The sequence below is a fragment of the Ischnura elegans genome, assembly GCF_921293095.1.
Source record: "Ischnura elegans chromosome 13 unlocalized genomic scaffold, ioIscEleg1.1 SUPER_13_unloc_1, whole genome shotgun sequence".
Classification (NCBI taxonomy): Eukaryota; Metazoa; Arthropoda; class Insecta; order Odonata; family Coenagrionidae; genus Ischnura; species Ischnura elegans.
Genome location: NW_025791657.1, coordinates 5,933,100 through 5,953,520, shown reverse-complemented (window position 1 = coordinate 5,953,520; position 20,421 = coordinate 5,933,100). Strand labels below are relative to the sequence as shown.

Here is a 20,421-nt window from a genome sequence, read left to right as displayed (position 1 = left end):
ACTTGAAATATCGATTACGGTAAATATGTGGTAATGCTTCTTTGATTTTAGTTTTTGTTCGATACCTTGCAGTATTTTCTAATTTCAGTCTTAAATTTTAATGCTTTTCTTCATCTCATGAGTTTTTAACATCACAACGGATAAGCAAACGAACTTTATTTAGCCAATGGAACCTAAGTGCAACATAAGAGGTCACTTCTATGCCCAGAAATAGGAGGAAAAGTTGCTCATCGTACGACTCGGATTTTAGTCCAACGATTGACGCTGCAAACGCTGACCCCATGCGCGACTTAATCACCTCCAGTGTAGGCACTCCCATTTCCTGTCATTTTATATGCCCCGTCGCGCCTCCCGTGCGGGTATTCGGCACATTCGTAACTCCAGTGTGTGGTAAGCTCCATATCTGTATCCTTTATCTTCTTATTCTGATCCCACACCGCACTTACCCATTCATGATAGCAAAAAAGGTAAAAAGAGGACTCTCATTTTTATCAAATACGTTCAGTTGTGAATCTCGCCATGTTTTCGAGAAAGTAGTGAAGGACACCATTCATGATTGTCAAGCCCACGCAAATCTGAAGTTCTCTTAATTATACTGCGCACAAGATAAGATAAGCCCGCTCTCTGTGGATATAAAACCCCCTCCGTAAGCCACAGGAGGGAAATACCTCGTTCGAAAGGCAACCAAGGAATTGATCTCCAATTTAGTTCTTCACGTGTAATGCACGTGTAGCTGAGAAGTGTCATTACATCAACTTGCACTGGGATTGCTGTAAGTTGAATGGGGAAATTAAGGAAAATGATATCCCTTGATACCATGCTACAATAGAATAGAAGCACCTCGTACTTTACTCACCATTTTAATATTCTGCTATCGGTTAGCTTCGATTCGCGGGCTGTTTCGCTTGAATAGGACGTGGAACCGTCTAAATGATGTAGAGACATCTAAACCGGTCGCAGAAGAATAAAACAGTGGGGAAAGTATAACGTGCCTTTATTTTATTTTAGCATGTGTAATTTCCGTAAAAGTAATACACCCCTCCTCAACATCCCTGGATACCAGTTGGTGCGAAGGCTCCTGCGGTGCGGTAGAAATGAAGGCTGAATTTTTTCGAGTTTTACTGAGTCGTCCTAGTGGTGGAGACAGCATTTTCTCCTGAATTTCAGTAGGCGTGTTCAGGTAGAAGACCTTGATGTCGTGTCTTGGCAGAAGTGCTTGATGCCAAGACACGGTATGAAGAACTTTAAGTTGACCTTCTCCACCACAACGACGACGCGGTGTAACCCGGAAAAATTCATCCTTCAGCCCTTAGTACCAGTATAATTATTACCTTGTAACACTTTAATTTGAACACAAGGAATTCCTTTACTTTTCAGGTTTTTGTTTTGCCGAAGAGGAAATGAATACCTATTTCAACCAGATTTTCCAACCTTTTGGGTAAGTAGATACGAAGACTTTTCTACCATGCTTCTCTTCGAATTATACATGATTATTTTATTAACATGTTTTTAATATTATAACATTAGAACATTTTCAAAAATGCCTGTCATTTTCCATGCACGATATTATCTTGTACAATGTATAGACAAATTTTGAGCTGCATTTATGGTGACAACTACTAACAAACATTTCTTGATTCAAATCCATTATTAAAAATGTTTTCAATACAAATCTTGTACTTATTCCGCAGTTACATGCTTAAAATTATATGTCGACTAATAATTTCAAACAAAATTCATACATGTAGTTTCCTTTTCAACGAGACGCAGTCATATCGTAAAATTGTTTTGTACATAATTGCTTGTGGTGGCTGATCAGCATATTAAGCTGAGATCAATATTAACATTGCTTCTGAACTGAACACTGTTGTCATACTAGAAAGTCTGTTTTAATATAAATATGCATATGTAGTATGTTTTCATTGTGCCTTCATCTTTAGAGGCTTTTATGCTCATGGAATATTTTTTATATTCTTGTTTAATTAATAAGAAAAATTTTGTTTGGAGTGTGTTGAGTTTATATCAATTAAAAATTAAAATCTTTTCAGCATGTAGTACAAAATTGTTAAACAAACAGCGAAGAATTTGATTTTTCAGAAACTGCATTCTAAATTTTCTACATTACCTTTCCCCTCTCTTCGTTTCAGCTCCTATCTCTTTTTTACGTTTCCCACTTCACCTTTACGTCATTTGTCAGCAAGTTTTAGTGCAATCTTTGCCAAATTGTACTCTAGTAAATTATTCATTACCTATTAAGGGAGTCATTTTTTATTGGTGGTTAGAAAGTGAACAAAACCTTTTTTGCATTAAGTTTCATTGTAAACTTCAAATTTAATTCTTCACGCAGCTTATAAATTTAATTCCTCACATACATAGCTTAAGTGAAGGAGCTTAATGCTCCTTCCTCTTGTTTCACTTTTCCTACATCGCTCTTTGCATAAGACAAAAAAGTAGAATGTAAATGATTTCCTATCGCTCTCCTTCCATTTGATCTCCTTCTTCCGTCATCATCAAGTTTTGGTGGCTATTTTTGAGCTTATCTCCAAATTCATTTTGAACGAAAAGGTGAAAAGTAGGAAATTCTGTGCTTTGAAATTATTCTTGGGGTTTCAGACAATGGTGGAGTAAGACAAAAACATCTTTTTTGTTTCCCATCTCGTTAAATACAAACATTTGTATGAGTGTTAGAGCAAATGAGTATTTTAGTATTCGTGTGTTTATATCATATAATATCTATATAGATAAGAGTTATTGTGTGACGGTCTAGTACATAAAATATCGCGCTCTGAGCAGAGAACAGTAATTTTGAGGTAACCTTTACCCCTTTCCCGGTATCAAACTGGAGTCAAACTATTAGTAAGTTTTCATTTTTGCGAATCCAGCACTCTTCATTATAGTAAGTGGTAATTTATTGCAGTGGTTCTATTTTATTTACAGTCTCTCTAAAAAGTTTTAGGACAATTCTACGGGTCACTTCCGCTTCACGAGAAATAACAATTTCCCCCACTCTTTCTGATTTCCTTGGTCCCTCATCGCAAATATTTCTCTTGTTCACGAAGATAATTTTACACAGAGAGAGATGTCACCTGCAAATTGATCATTCTGTTTCGTTTATTTTGGCAATTCATGATTATTTCGTGTGCATTTACCGCGTCGTGGCATCGATTTTCACTTTGGGTCTCTATTGTCCCCACTACTACACTTCCATTTCAAGCAATTGGGTAGAATGGACTCGTGGCGGTAACGTGCAACTATGATGGTAGCGATTGTGAGATCGAGTCGTTTCGTGAAAAAAATTGTCATATTTTTTCATGCCGTTTACCCATTGGTATGGTTGGTACATTTCAAATTCGCAGCAACAGCTTAATTTTTTTTAGCGATTATGTGTCAAAGAAAAGTTAAGAGTAGGGCAGAATTATACGCATAATTACTTCCAATGAATAGAATATTTTGAAGGTTAGGGGTTTGTAAAAGAGGGTGACCGTAACCCGGCGGTGAACGTCGCATAAAAACAAAGCGTCGGCATAATTGTTTGAGACTGGCAACAAAGGGTCACGCATATCAGTTCATAAATGAAAATGTGTCTATTGGTTTCGATTGCTGTGGGATATTTTAATCTGAATGACGAATTGAAGTCCCGAAAATCCCATTTATTAACGAAATTGTCCCGGCTGAGTAATAGCGTTGAATGTTTTTATCGATCTGTTAATAATGGTATGACGGCAGTTTTGTGGCGTTGAGCTGTATGCTCCATTACCCGCCTTCTAACTACTGCGCACCTACATCCAAATTGCGTCTCCCTGGGTATAAAAACTACTTCACTGACACAAACGAATATCCTTCATCAAAATGCGAATCATGATGTCCTTGGTATTCTGCGTTTCTCCAGGTCTCCACCTCCTTTGCCTGCCTATCAGCAACTTATCGCCTTTCTTGAAACGCCTTACCCAGTAATAAACGGTAATTCAGGGTAAATTCAGCAGCCCATCTATTTAGGAAATCGTTCTGCCGCCCTCCACCATAGCTATTATCTATCCGCGTAAGGCAGGACTCTACGTCCTATTTTGCTTTTCAAGAGAACGGAAGTTCAACTATGACTACGACTGTTTCCAATAGGGAAGTTTCTTTCATCAAAGAAAACGAAAGGCATTGATTGCGATTCGTTATCCACCAATAATGTATTCATAATATACAACGCATTTGGTTTTGGAAATCCCTGTTTAGACGATTGGCAATGGTCAATTTTTATCCTCATTTGAAAAAGGCCAGATTGGCGGCCATGCGATTCCACTCCACGTGACGCCAAAGGGACCTAGTTTGTACATGAGTAGATAGGTGTTTTGCATCGTCTGAGATTACCAATGCGTGCATGAGGCACAGAGCTCCGGGAAACGACTCTATTAAATCACCTATTAAAACTGCCTATGGTTGGAAAGATTCCTTCGTTTGATAAGGTATTAATAACCCTTATTTAAGGTAAGCACTACCTACTAGCAGCCTGCACCGTAGCGGCGTTCATCCCTTCGAACCCAGGTGGCCTCACACAGCAACAGCCAGACGTAACACGGGCTTTTTCCAGCATTCATACAAAGCCGTCGCATTTTCGCGCGCTTGAAAATTTTCACTTTTCATTTAATATCGAAAAATAGATATAGTCATTTTAAAATCTAAAAGCGTGAAATACCTGCTCCAGAAATAATTATCATTCGATTTAGGCAATAAAAAATAATAGGAAACCATGAGATGTATCGTCGCATCAATTGTGAATTAAAGAACGTGAAGCCCTAGTGAAAAAGTATTTAAAAACTGGTAAGTTATTTGCGCTGTATATATCAACTAAGATATCATATAATGACGTAAAAGGTAAATTAACCAATAACAGTGAGAGTATACTGCGCGCACTTCTTGAAGGCGGAAATAAGTTTTCAAATCTGACAACACAACCAAGAAAACTGCGAAGAGTAAAAGGTGAATGAATTCTAGCAAATAATTAGGATCGATATTAATTGAAAATAATAGTAATTTTCAAGTCATCATCTCTGGTCAACAATCCTAGGATTGGTTTGACGCAGCTCTCCACTCTATTCTCCTATTACCTATAATCTTTTCACACCTACGTATTTCTTCTCTTTCACATCCTTCTTTACTTGTTCCATATATTTTTTCGAGGTCTTCCTTTTCCGTTCTTGCCTTCCACTTGTCCCTCGGCGATTGTCTTCATCAGGCCATTATATATTAACCCATTATTCCCCAGACTGCACATAGGGCTTTCACCTTCGGTTATTTCGTATTTTACGGTTAATTATGGCCTAATTAAGATTAATTTTCGGACAAAATTATAATATTCAGCATAATATATGATTTGCATAATGTTGCGTTTACGCAACGCTGGGAAAACTCCGGTAAATAGAAAAAAAAACTTTTCAAATTTAGGTTGATATTTTATTTTTCATCGCCTTTTCTGATGTAATATTAAACAATATTCTGCGTGAAATTGAACGTAGCTCTTTTCACAATATAACTTATCCGAAATCTTCGCCATGAATTATAAGTATGCTTGCGGAGGAAATGTATCATTCTCCCTTGACGGGCATGCTGGGGTATGCCGTTTTTTCTAAGGTGTCCTGCATGTGGGCACCAATTCTTATGCCAAATGTCATCAGAAATTGTATTGGAAACTATTTCTTGCCTCAGTAAAATTTTATGATCTCGGACCGAAACTCTAACAATGGAATTGCTTTGCCCGTAACTTTGGCGTAAAATCAACACGGATTCACCTCTGCACTATCAATCTCTTTTCGGAATAGAGGCCTTTTGCACTTAATCTGGATACGGCAACATGCAACATAATTATCGAGTAAATCTACCCCTCCCATTCCTTACAGTAATCGTTGATGATATTTCGATTTTCTTCGGAAATATTCGTCATATTCGTAATTCGAAATATCTTTACTATGGGTTCCATGTTCCCGTAATTTGAAGCAAAATCGATGACAGAGTTATCATGTCATCGCACTAAGAGAATATGTTTTGACCATTCAAACGAATAGTAGAAATCCCTGTTAGTTTTTTTGTCAAATCTCTCGAAGACATGAGTGCGCGGTTATCCGTTCGATTTTCTCTAACTGTTACCCGTTGCAACATAACAATTATCACTTAAAATTTACAAACATATTGTAACTGGTGAAGAAATAATCAAAATACGCGGTATGAAATTTTGGAGACTTACAAAAAATTCAGCAAATATAGAACAACCCTTTCTCTTAGTGAACTTAGAGATCCTAGACTTATCACTTTCAAGTTCCCACTCTCTATATGGCAAAAATTGATAGAGATAACCTGCAGATGAGGCCAGACACCACAAAGTATAACCTACTCTAAATTGTTCCCCACGAATGAACATTTTACCTGTGTGTCTCCTGAAATATGGAACCATTTATTGGGAAAATTCCTAACTGAATGGAATTTTGGAATGTGAGAAAAGGTCCAACTTTCAAAAATGCATTACTTTGTGTAGTTGAGAATTATCAGAGAGCTGTGGTTATTTATTTAATTTATCAAACCGAATCCCGTCACACATTGCTTCAAAATTGCGACAGACATCTCCTATTGGCCTGTCCAGTACAACTTAGTGCGCGGTAATATATGATACCCCGACGACATTACGATTCTAATTATTTTTTTTATCTGCCTTACTCTGAGTAAATGTATGGTTACTTATCTCCTCAGCGTAGTTATTTGAGTCGCTCAAAATTAATTCAAGTAATTTTCCGCTGAGAAATAAGTGACAGATCTCAATTGGTGAGTGGCCTCCATACTGAGAAATAAGTGTTTACCTTGCTTTGTTCACGCCGAAATTCGGGACTACTACCGAGGTAGATTCTATTAGTTCACACTTAGATGAACATGTTTGTTCTCTGCATCTTTTACCTGGGCGTGGGCGGTTACTGGACAATTTTGCTTTAGATACTACTTGAGTAAACTGTGATTTGCCTTGCAGCACCTCCTGCAATCAACCATGTTTGAAAAACTGAGAAGATGTAACCCCCATTGTAGTTCCAAAATTCAGAAAATATTATACATCGCCTCTCCTGTTAATTTATATTCTTTAGTTCCCTTCTTGACGCTTCATCTAAAGTAGCTATATAACTAAAAGCATCATCATCTTTATCTGAGGTGTAGAAATAACGGGTAAAATTTTCTTCACTTTTATATCTGAATGAAACCCCTGGATGAATTATTTTGAAAAAGGCCGAGAAAAAACTACTGCGATATTATTGATATAATTACTGGATGAGAGATAAAGATGCATTACAGAGGACTATTTAACTGATACGAACACAACTGAAGTAAGATAATTAGCCTTACATCACCTAAGCGATAGAAAGAAAAAATAAGTAACTCAGGATTGTACGGAGAAAATTCCAGAGAGCGACTAGAGGAACTCTTCACCTTCCATAACAATCCTGCTTCAACTAATACGTTTCTCACCCTCTCATTCTACCGTCTCTGAAACTGAGTGCATCGGAAGCAGAATTTATCGTCTACGAAGTAATACTTCCACTCAATGACATGGGAATCACATTACCCTGTATCGGTTCCACGTGTGAACGCAAGTTTGACTCTACGAAGTATCAGTGTGTTCGATGTAAAATTCGTACAGATGGCCATCTTGGAATTCAAAATGCCATTCACCCTTTACTTTGTAAACTCACAAGCTGTGAGTGCCAAAAATGTAGCTACACTGCCTCCAAAAGACTACGTTGTCGATTGAAAGCCATACTGACGAGTTTCGTTATGCTTTGAGAAAAGCCCTCTGGTCTACCAGAGAATTCCCATCGTTGCGTAAACGCAACATTATTTACAACAACCATATTTATACCAGTAACGACGGAATTTCGTGACAAAAATAAACATGATGAATAAGAATACTTAGAACTAAGAGAAAACATTACCTCTAGTAAGATTGCACAATAAATCTCGGTGATAAATTATTTACAATTTGTAGTACTTCAACGGTTAGAAATAGGCAAATTTCAAAGTAAAATAAAAATTATTATTTTAATGAAAATTTTTACAAATATAACTGAATTAGAACAAAAGGTACTTCAGAAATCCAGAAAACCTGAGAAAAAACTATTCTAACGCAAAGGTTTTTTCTAATAATTACGATTCAATAATGTTGCGTTTACGCAACGCTGGGGATTAATGGGTACGAGTCGATGGGCGCTTGAATTCATCAAGTGGGTAATTAGGGGGGTTTGAACATATTTGTGTTACCTGTGTTCAAGTATTGGGTGCTTATGTTACTAAAAAAGGCGAAAAAAACACTCAAAATGTCATTGAAATGGGCCAAATGGGCGAACAACTCGCTCATTCGCCCTCAACAATATTTAAAGTCGTCTTAGTTACCACGATGATATGAACGTTAGGAGAACGTTTTTAACTTAATATTTACGTAATGGAGAGAAATTTAAATTTAATGACGGATGTACTTGTGAAATATAAGTATTTAAACCCTTACCCTAGGATTGTAGCACCTCCATTTTTTGTTATGAGCGTTTGAACGCACCAAACTGAATCAAATTAAAAACATGATTTTTAGAAAATTAACGCACAGAGACTAATTCGGAAATGACTATCGGAATTAATATGTCTCGAATAATGAAGTAATGTTCGGATGTCACAGACGACGTATGTCTATTAATGCTGTCGCCTTTTTATATCTGAGGAAGGTTTAAACAGCGGAACGAATAGATCACAATAAATATATGAATACGGTTAAGAAACTTGAATTGGAGAAAGAACCAAAGAATGCTCAACACTCCCCAGAGATGTTTAATTCTATTGATAATAGCAGTTCGACATATTTTACGAAAACGCAGATTCAAAATGTGCCGAATAGGAGCGTAGTAAACAAATATATTTCAATAGTAGGTACAGCATGAAAAATGCTATGATGAACATATTTATCAAATATCTTCGGTCCCACATCAATAGTTATAAAGATACGCCAATTTGCATAGTTGCTACCATAATCGTATCAAATTATCAAGTATATTGACACGTGTATTGAAAATTCACAATCCTATAGATTTAACTTCCAGTCTTTGATCATCAACCCTAAAATTCCTGGTCAACTATGCCCTTGGACATAAAGTCCTATATGTTAACCCTCGGCCTCCACCTGCTCAATACTTACGTGAACTCCACCTGGGGTCTTTTTTGACCCCAAAACCGTAAATTTATAAACAATCAGTTAATTTTCAGGAGATTTTGAATTATACCGTTTTAAATTATGATAAAGACATAAATAAGGAATTTTATGGTTTTATCAAGTAATATTAACATTTTGAAATACAATAACATTTATTCTAGAAAACTCAACAAATTATTGTTCATCCAGAAAATTTCTCTTATAATTTTTCCGTTTCAGTCCAACTCAAAAAAAAAACAATTACTTTTATAAAATTAGGAATTGAAATTACAACTAATCTATCTTACAATCCTTCACATTTTATGCAGAATATTATGATATTTGAATGATCATTACAAACAAAGACCACATTTTTCACACCTCCGATTCATTACCTACCGGATTCTCTCAGACAAAATGAACAGCACCTAAGTTTTTTTCTACGTAGTGGCCCTTCTACGCTGCAGTGGAATAAATGTTCAAATCCTGTAGAGTTAACTGCTTCCCTAATTGCTTGCATTCGTGTCTGAGGATTTTTCAATTGCCTTCTTATCTTTGGTTCTACAAACTCCTTTGCCAAATCAATAAAAAATTTCTCCTTGCTCCCTTTTCTGTTTCCCCATTGAACCTCTTTGAATTTATAACAAAAGTAATAAATGCTGCAATATCAATAATATAAAAATAGAACAAGAGGTCATCTTCATGTCCTACGCTTTACTGAGTAATGTTTTGCCATTAGATCTACAGTGTCGACGCCGGATTTTGTATGATAATAAAATAAAATAAGTTTTTTTTATGTTCACCACGACTAACATCAAATGACCGGTGTTGAGTTGAAACTAGAATAACTGCCTTTCTTGGCTTTGGGACATATGAAACCATTAGCGTATTGTTTGCATAAGAAAAAATACTTGAATGCTCCTCTCGTTGCTTGGCGGGTTACATCACCCTCGGAATTTCTACGCGATTTGAACTTAGTGGAGTGGTGGTGCAATGTCCCTCATCTTCACTGTCCTCAAACTCTCTGACAAATTTTCTTCTTCCACTATCACGTCTGTGACATCCTATTCTATTTCAATTCGTTCCTCTTCATCACTGCTCAATTCACAACTGTCCATTTGTATGTCTTCGTCATCGTTCTCAAAAATTTCATTTAGTACCTGATCTGCACTATATCCTCAGCTCAGCCGATGAAACTCCATGTTTACTACAACGTTTTGAAGGTACACTTTTTTACTGGTCCCACAAAATCACTTTCGATGTGAACTATGCACCTGCAGAGCTAAAAGGAAAATAAGGCCTGACCTCCTTGACATGAGAGTTGCGCATAGGCAGCGGTGGCTAGTTCGAAAATTAGGAGGAAGGGGAAATCCTGTGACAAAGTAAAGGTGATGAATCATAATCACAGTTGAGGCAAATTGTCCCCTAGAGTATTTTCTTTTCCTTCTCTCAATGCACCTGCTGATGACATAGGGTTACGATGGTCTAAGAGGCCAGGTAGCGCCTTCGACATAGGCGTTCCATGCTGTTATTATTTCATGAGTGAAAATGCTAAATGTTTGGCATGAAATAATATGAGGATAATACATCAACATGATACCCTCCAAGAGAACTCAGGCAGGTGGTGGCTATTTTCACTCAATCTTCACTGGGCCCACGTTACAATATCTGTGATACATTATATTCAAAATATAGCTCTAAACGGAGGAAAAGATATTGGATTCTACGAACATTTTCTGCAGGAAAGACGTGAACCAGCTACCCAACTTATGGAAAAGAGTGTACGTTGAGTAAAAAATACTCACTCCCTGCCAAAAACCCTTGAGGTAGCTAGGAGTTTATCATGTAGATTTAGATGTTGAACAGAGTGCTCCAACAAAATCCGGAAAAAGTTTTATAGGGAAAAAAAGGAAAACACGAGGATGGATTGACTAATGAGATGAGCCCAGCCTTGAATGAATTATATAAAAGACGATCTCTACCTCCATTCTGCACTCCAGTGACCTAAAGATGCTACCAGCAATGCCGGCGAAACTGCTTTATATGAAGAAAGACACACGCGGTGTATAACCCGGAAACTTTCCATCTTAATCTTCATCCCACCATGAAGACCTACATAAGGATTACCAACCTTTCAACATGTTTTATCAATTATGTTTCCACAGATATACGTTTCAAAATTTAATACCTACACAGTCTCCACCTGGGGTCAAATTTGACCCCACTCAGGAAACATAATCCCATCCGTGAATAACTCAAAATTTTAATTAAAAAATGGCATGAATTTAAAGACAAAACATGCGGGAAGGCATATCTGTAACATGGCAAGATAATCTGAATTGAGTCAAAAATTACAGGTATTTCATCAGCCTTGGGGTCAAAAAAGACCCCAAGTGGAGTCGGAGGGTTAAAGCAATTCAGGACTACATAAAAAACATATTTCCATTGAGCATTGTGAGGAATACCAAGATGTACACATTCGCCAAATTTCATTGGTCCAACGGAATTACTATTCAAGTTATGCCAATTTTATGTATTTTCTATTATAATCGAATCGATCTTTTGATTATACTGACATCTGTGCTGTAAAATACGCAATGCTATTGGTTTAACTTCCAGTCTATGGGTATCTACTACATTAATTCCTGGTCAATTATGTCATTGGATGAAAAATCCTATGTGCTATAGCAATTTGATAAATTTTAAGAAAAAGCAGATTCGATATATTTCGAACGTGAGACTATATACAAAACTTATTTCCATTGAGCATTCTGAGGAATACCAAGATGTACCCATTCACAAAATTTCATTGGTCCAACTTATATAGTAATCAAGTTATGCTTATTTGGGTATTTGCTACAATAATCGAATCGATCTTCCGATAATACTGCCATCTGTACTGTAGAATCCACATTGCTATAGATATTTTTTCCAGTCTATGGTCATCTACTTTATAATTCCTGGTCAACTATGTCCTTGGGTGTAAAATCCTATATGTTATAGCAATTCGATATATTTTAAGAAAAAGTAGATTCGATATATATCGAACGTGAGAATGTATACAAAACATACTTCCATTGCGCATTGTGAGGAATACCATCATGTACCCATTCACCGAATTTCATTGGTCCAACGTAAACACTAATCAAGTAATGCCAATTTGCGTATTTGCTATAAAAATCGAATCGAACAATCGACTCTACTGACACCTGTATTGAAAAATTCGCTATACTATTGATATCCTTTCCATTCTGTGGTCATTCCCTTATTCCTGCCTTCTCGACTATCCCCGCTTTCTAAATTTCACCTATGTACCTATATTGGTGACGTAGATAGGGCGATGCGTGTATTTCTTACGGGGACCTATTACAAAAAGATATAAATGCATATTGATATATCTTCATTAGGAAACATTACTCATTTAAATAATTTATATGTACGCATAATTCATTCCTTTCCTTACATATTGTTAAAATTTTTATCCCCGTAACTATGTAAATAGGAATGAAAAATGGCTCCATCGAATGTAACCTTATATCAATCATAACGTGAACTCTAATCAATTGATCCGCTTGATTTAACTTTTGTCGGATTAAACAAATTAGCAGTTGTATTGTGTATGATTTTCATATTCAAAACTTGGTTAATACCAAAGTTATTAGCGATTAAAGCGTAACTAAGGAGATTGGTATCGATATAACTCGTGCATGAATCGGTCGAGCGGAAAGGTCATCATAGCAAAATTTGACTATTTTAATATTATTACCCTGAAAATTTCATTCATCTAGCTTGAATGGTTGCTAAGATATTCAAGATTGTATGCTCCACAAAAAAATGGCGACAATGATTTTTCGCGTGCAGGATATTTTTTGGAATTTTATTATGAATTAACCAAGAGGGTTACGGGGAAGGTAAGCTGAAACGTTAGGGTGCGAAGCACCCTAATTGGTATTTCTAGGAGATTCCAAATTTTCATATGGCACATGTCTCAAGGCCGAAATCCGAGTTTGAAAATTCGCCCATCACGACAATGTAAAATCGAAATCGTTTATTCCTCGGAATTGTTTCGACATATGAAAATTCCAAGATAGCCAAAAAATCAACCAAAAAATCTTCCACCTTATAAGTCAAGGAAATTGTCGTACAATTATTGCAAGTTATTAAATAAAATTCCTAAAATTTTCCCATAAGAAAAGCATTGAAAGCGTTCAAACTATAATAAAAATACTTAATATCAATTTGTCGTAATGGCAACCATACAAAAAAATCGACCAAAAAATGTAGTCTATGTCCATTGAATATCATGTTCCTTGGACGTTTAAAGTACAAAATTAAAGCGAAAAAGTTTAAGTTCCATAAGGCTCCCATCTTAATTCAAGTCGATATATCTCGAAAACCAATCGACTTTTTCAAGTCTTCAGATATTTCCTCCCGATGAATTTTTTTTTACTTTTACGTCCAATAAGCCCACGCCTATCACAGTTTGGGCTGCGAAATTGTATCAATGAGTCAGTCAGTGAGTGAAATTGTCGTTTTATATTAGCTTAATTAATGTGGCTCATAAGGTTGTTCCGTCTTCTTATTATAAAATTTTTATTAGGCTTCTCTTCTCTCCAACTCTTCTTGGGACTTCTTCGTTCCTTACTCGGTCGATCCATTTGATCCTCATCATTCTTGAAGTAAGAACACGAAATGTGTGACTCTTGCGTCATTTTTTGAACTGTTACATAAAGCTAACGCCGCGTTATTATCCGCCTACAAGCCCCGGCTAACCCCTTTTCTGAATCCCTAGCCTTTTAAATGCAGCCATTCAGCAAAAAGGATAATGCAACCCTTGCCCCAATATTAACTTACATATGGCTCGTCACAGTTTTAACACTAGAATGTCCGGCTGGGTCAATTTGACCCAACAGACACTTTTTATGTTGATTATCTCGAAATGAAGAAACTTTTACACTCATATTTCATGACTGATAATTTTTTACTTTGGTTTACCACTGTGCAAAAGTTGGGCCTGATATTATTATTATTCTTTTTTATTTTTTCTACTGAAAACTCTTTGGGATTATACCCCCTCAGCATACGCTAAACACTAAATCCTCAAAACTGCCCTTATCCGTTCCCATATTCCCTCCTCCACTTAACCAAGCCGTAGACCACACTTGGAATACGCTGCCAGTGTTTGGGACCCTCATGAAAAAGGCTTAATAGCAGAGTTAGAACGCGTGCAAAGAAGAGCTGCCAGGTATGTGAAAGGTCGTTACGATAGTCTTGTTAGTGTAACTGACCTCTTAGATAAACTCGGATGGGAATCTCTGTCGGACCGTAGATTGAAAAATAGACTAAACCTTTTAGATAAATTCAAGAGCAGTGTCTTTTCTAACGAAGTTAACCATATCTTACGGACGCCAACGTACTACGGAAGATCAGATCATATAAATAAAATAAGAGAGATAGATTGTAGAACAGACAGATTCCGAATGTCATTTTTTCCACGATCAATAAGATATTATAACGGCAGCAATAAAACTCGTTAATAGATTGCATGACTTGTAGTGTAGCTTACTAACCTATGTAAAACTTAATGCATGTTTCTGAATATCTATTCTATATTCTATTTCTAACAGCATATAGTAGTATAGTTTGTTATTATACGGGACGTTGTTTGGACGGTGTGGTGTGCATGTGGGAGTCCAAATATGCATGTTGGTGTCTGATCACCCCCTGCCAAACACCCTAGAGGTGGCTCGCAGGGTATTATGTAGATGAGATGTAGATGTAGAATCAATGCCATGATCACACCGAGAATGTTTAACGCCTGAAACTACAAGTAGTGAAGAAAGTCTAAGTAGACAGCCAAAACAGCTGGGAACTTGAGACCCAATAAAACCCGTGAAATTTCAGCGTAGCGTAGCGTAACGCTCACTCCACTAGAGCACAAAAAACTGATTTCCGTCAAAGTTTTATAAAACGTAAACCAATTAATAAAACAGTATTAAGTACAGAATAAATGAACACGAAATAATAAAAAATTCCGACATAAATTGAAACATTGTGATCAATATGAAAGTAACGTTTCCCTCTGAGAGAATTTATCCTCTTGTGCAGACGAAATATTTTCGGTGAGTGACCAAGGTAATTTAAAAGAGTAAGGGAAACTAACATTCCTCAAGATGCAGAGACAGCGCCACAAACTTTGTCCTAAAACTTTTGAAAGTCACTATGCGTCTGATAACCTGCATTGATAATAAATTATTAATAAATATATTTCAAGCATAGAATATATTCACCCATTGATGTAGTTAATTATTAACCCTTTCAAGACGGTGCAGTTCTCGCCTCAGCAAGACTACTGAACTGAGCCCCGAGAAATTCTTCCCTCCTCTCTTTGCGGGGCATTTTTGCAGGGCATTCTTTAAGAAGGGTGTCGCGGATGATCACACACTCTCAGCACAATTTCCTTTCTCAGTACCTTATTCAACCCTTCCTAGCGGGGATTCCGCATTACCTCGGGCTCTGAGGGTAGTTGGGCTCCCTCCTTTAGCAGTTTATAATCCTACCAGCTGCATTGATTCGTGGTAAATCATGCTTTGTTCATATGAATTAGCCATATGGATATTTGTTGCTTAACCCTTTCGAGACGGCGGAGTTTTCGTCTTAGCATGACTGCTGTGCTGAGCCACAAGAGACTCTTCTTTCTCGTGGTACGGAGCATTTTTGGAGAACATAAGTTAAGGAGGGTCTCGCTGAACCTTTTTCGACCCCTCCCCGCTGGGACTCCGCATTATCTTGGACTCCGAGAGTAGTTGTGCTCCCTCCTCTCCGGGTTTACTACCATACCTGCGGCATTGGTTCGCGGTCAACTTATGTATTGCTTATATATATATAGCATATGGATAATTGTTGCCTGCACGTAAATTGCAGACTTTGAATTGAATTCCTAATTTTTTAGCATTTTCAAATTTTAAACGAAGTTCTAAGGTCAACTTTAACGCATTTAACGCAGCATTCATTACCATGTTGATGCTTTCACCAAAATCGATGTATAAGTTAATATTTGTCGTAGATTATCGTTTAAAATATAAACGCTGCTCAAAAGACAAAGAATTCAGTTGTAAGTTGATATTTTTTGAGAAAGGTGCAAATATTTATTTTGAAAGTTGACTGATTGAACAATTGAATGACCGCGGTCCCTTACCGCTAAGAGGAGTAATACAAGACGATCGGTGCGGGTACCTGCTCCCTAGTTTTGAGGGTACCCCCTCAAAGTCCCTCTTTGTTTGGTTCCGAAACAAAGTCATCGCTCACCCGCGACCATCATTAACGGGGAAGAGCTAAAAACTTATATATTCAGCATTCGTTATGTACCGTGGGGCCTGACGGCGGTTTTACGGGTTTCCCGTCGTGCTTAGCGTAAATGCCAAGCCAATACCACTCCCGTACCAGTGTTCAACCCCAGTAGTGCTGAAGAGGCGTAAACCTAAGCAGCTCCGCGAGATTTATATTTTGTTATCATGTTACTTGTAATATATATTTCATATTTTATGTGATGTTGTTATCTCGCGGAAATAAACCTTGTTGAACTTGACCTGCGTAATAAAATCTCTGACGAAAATTTGCGGCTTTCGTCTCCCGGGTCATGAAACTTCCAGACGCATATTTTAGTCTTAAGCAGGCAAAACGTTGAATTCGGTTTTGTAGGAGGCAAAAGAGACACACATACAAAGCTTTGAGCGCAGTTTGATAGACGTTCTTCCAAATGGTAGAAATTGAAATTTTTAATATTCAATTTAGTTTTTAATTCTTCAACAGACATCTTTTTATGATTCAAAATTCATCAACGGGATTATGCTTAAGCCTTTAAAAGTTTAATCTAATGTGTAATTGTGTCCTATATACATCAAGGATATCATTTAAGGCGCTAACTGAATACTTCTAGGTTGTGTACGTGAATAAGGGAGAAAGCACAGATGTGAAAAAACATTGTTAACTCTCAGCATGGCTAAACCTTTTAAGTTTAAATCACTATTATTATTGTACACGAACACTTAAATTTTGTCTTATTTGCTATTTGTAAACCCCTCTAAACACCGTCATATGGCCCCGGACCGATTCAACAAGGTGCTTTTTAAGCAAATAAACATTTTGATACGTAATGCATTTAAGCATATGAATTCCATAGGATAAGCGTGTTTTATTTAGCTAATTCATGTAACTAAAACAGCTTGTGTTTTTCTTTATTTTGTCATTATTTGGTTCAACAATGGTAGATATTCTGCCACTGATCTGACGGCATAAATGCAAAAAGCAAAGACCCGCGTGGATACTGGCAAAACAAACAGCAACTATGAGCGTCAAGGGTCTATGCTGCAATTCAGTACGAGGAGATTCACTTTCAAATACTATTTAAGGGGTTAGCTCTCGGAAATGATACTCTGAATTTTGACAGAACCACTTAGAGTTAGATATAAGTTTTAGATGTGGAGAATAAACCACTGCTACTAAGCCCGTTTTGGTCCTTAACAGTGATAAAGATAACAATCAAGGGTATAATGACGAAGTTTAAAGTTTATCTAAAGAATAATATGGCTTTCGATAGAAATATGTAGCATATGCAACCCGCGTAACACCCAAAGTGTCTGACTGGGGTGGCGCGCGCTCACTTTCGGTGCGTTATCTCGGGAACCAAAGGGCAGAAATGAAAGAAATTTTGGGGTGATGCTCAGTAAATGTCTAACAAGTCGTTGTTTAAGAAAGAAAAGGGATAGAATAATCCGAGAGTAACATCATCTTCCCTTATGTCCGGAAAACTACCAAAAATACCAAAATTTCATAACTTTAAGTGCGATGCGCCACAATTTCCCGGTATCCGATTGCAAAAATAATGTTCATTATTTATTTTCTCGCCAAATGGAACAAAACTGGAGGCGTCCCAAAATAAATTCGAAAACTTGAAAAATAAGGACCACCCTAATGCCGCATAGTGTGGCAGAGGAATGAAAAAACACTCTCGCTGTGTTGTCTCGTCATCTTCCGTGGCGTTCAGATATCGTGGATCTCTCCATTTCCCAGATTTTCCCCACGTTTTGTTGTCAGAGGTGACGACAGTTTCGCCAGGATTCCACCAGGCGTCTTCAGGTCTAAGTGATGATTTTCGTGTTTTTGCTACGTATGTTTAGTTTTCCTTCCTCGCGACCACTGTGTTTTTGGCCGGCTAACCTTGCTCCTGCCTGTGCTATTGGCCAGGATGCTGAACCCTCTCTTCCAGGCGGCAGTTTCTTTGGCAGTTAACTTTTGTACTTTGCGTTGCACAGTGAACGATATATTGGTTTTTGATTCTCAAGTTGAGTGCCGGTTCTGTTGTACTGGCACTGCCATGGATTACTTACAAGGAAACAGTTTGATTTTGATTTTTTTTCATTGCAGCCAACATTTTATCCTTTCCGGCACACGGCGGGATATTTTTTTCTCCTGGGTTACCATCCTAACCACTCCTTGTTCACTGAAACCGCCCAATTTGCTTAAATAATTGTTTCATTGCTTTGAAACAATGGCAAGCAGCGTTTCGGACATCAACGCCAATGAATTACTCGAGGAAAGGCTGATAAATGGATTGCTTACTGGCTCATTGGTCGAGCACAAAGAGCTACTAGACGGGCTGGAATATGTGGATGAACGGGGCATGCGGCAAAAAACGCTCCTGCATGTTGGAGTGAGACTTGGCAAGGCTGATTGGTTGGAAGAGCTACTGGCGAGAGGGGCAGACCCAAACCTAATGGATTATAGTGAAGTTAACGCAGTGTCGTTAGCTAAGGAGATGGCTCGGCGGTTTCCTGAAGACTCGGACCGCTCCCAAGTTCTAAAATTGGTGACATTAGTGCATAGGAGGGAGCAGGAGATGAAGCGTCACCTAAAATCAGTTGGTAAAAAATCAATTTTAAAAATTAAACACAGAAAAGATTAATAAAACTAACTTTCTAGAAACTTATGATAATTATTTATTAGTTATTAAAATGTTTGACTTCAAAAAAAACTATTTTTATTTTTGCTGCCTGTTTTATGCTAATATCACTTTTCGTGGGCTAAAAGAAAGTTTGTCGAAAATTTTCGTTTCCATCCTGTTCTGATTTTGCTTCTAGGGGGGCAGCAGACCCATCCTGCCCGTTGGGTATGCCTTTGAACCAATGGGGAACTTGCATGAATTTTTTTTATTTCACCGGAGGACAGAACATTATTTTCTAAATTCAACAAAAAAACCGCTTGTAAATCTAAGTTTTCCTTTGCGAGATATTCAATAATAAATGTAACGAATTTTAAAGCGCGCCAAAATCTCCCTCACTCCCCAAGCCACTGCCGACGAAGCCTCGACGACGTATATGGTCACGAAACATTACGCGAAGCAATTGTTGCGATTGTTTGTAATAGTTGCCAGCAGTTTTGAGAGCTTCGTTTGTGAAACGTGTTGATTGTTTTCTGTTTAAAGCAAAGAGAGTATCGGAAGCCCTCATATATGTATTATATGTATTATTCAAAAATATTAATATCTGAGTAAGGGCATAAAATATAAAACTGGAGAAGTTAAACCAAAAATTTCATAATAGCTAAATATCATCGTTATAGGAGTCTGAGCCACGGCCGTTGGAAGAAGGATGCGTTAGTTGTAAGTTGATGTTATCGACGGCATAGCATTCATTTAAGTGTGTAACTAGAAAAATTTTGATGTTTACTAACGTCCATTATGCTTCTTTATACAATAACATCATCCATTTATTCGTAGATACCGGACAATTCGTCGTTTAGGACTGCCTGTGCTTGTATTATGAGGTGAATTCCAGTCAATGCAACTTTCGCTCGCAGATTGGAGACATTCAGGAACACTTTTTGTGCCAAAATGGGTTATTTTCAACGTGATATCTCCCGTTAAGAGTGTGCATGTGGGAGTCCAAATGCATGCTGCATGCTGGTGATTGATCACCCCCTGCCAAACACCCTAGAGGTGGCTCGTAGGGTATTATGCAGATGTAGATGTTAAGCTACTGCTAATAATCACTGTGCCAGTGGTTGTAAAGCACAAAATTTCACAAGGTAAAATAATATCTTCCAAGAGTTATTAGTGTTCCATCGTGAATGAATTGTAAATCGTGCAATCGTGCCATCGTAAAAACTCCTATTACGCTATCGATAAATGTCTAAGAGTAATGTAAAAATGGTCAGGGGCGTGTTAA

The 20,421-nt window shown here is 37.4% G+C and overlaps 1 long non-coding RNA gene across 1 annotated transcript; it reads left to right on the top strand.

The window, feature by feature from the left end:
* The first annotated feature begins 679 nt into the window (after nt 1-679).
* Nucleotides 680-19,211, top strand: LOC124172416. The gene is made up of 3 exons (XR_006868156.1): nt 680-772; nt 1,378-1,438; nt 18,623-19,211. It is a non-coding gene; the product is annotated as an uncharacterized LOC124172416 (long non-coding RNA).
* The last annotated feature ends 1,210 nt before the right edge of the window (nt 19,212-20,421 follow it).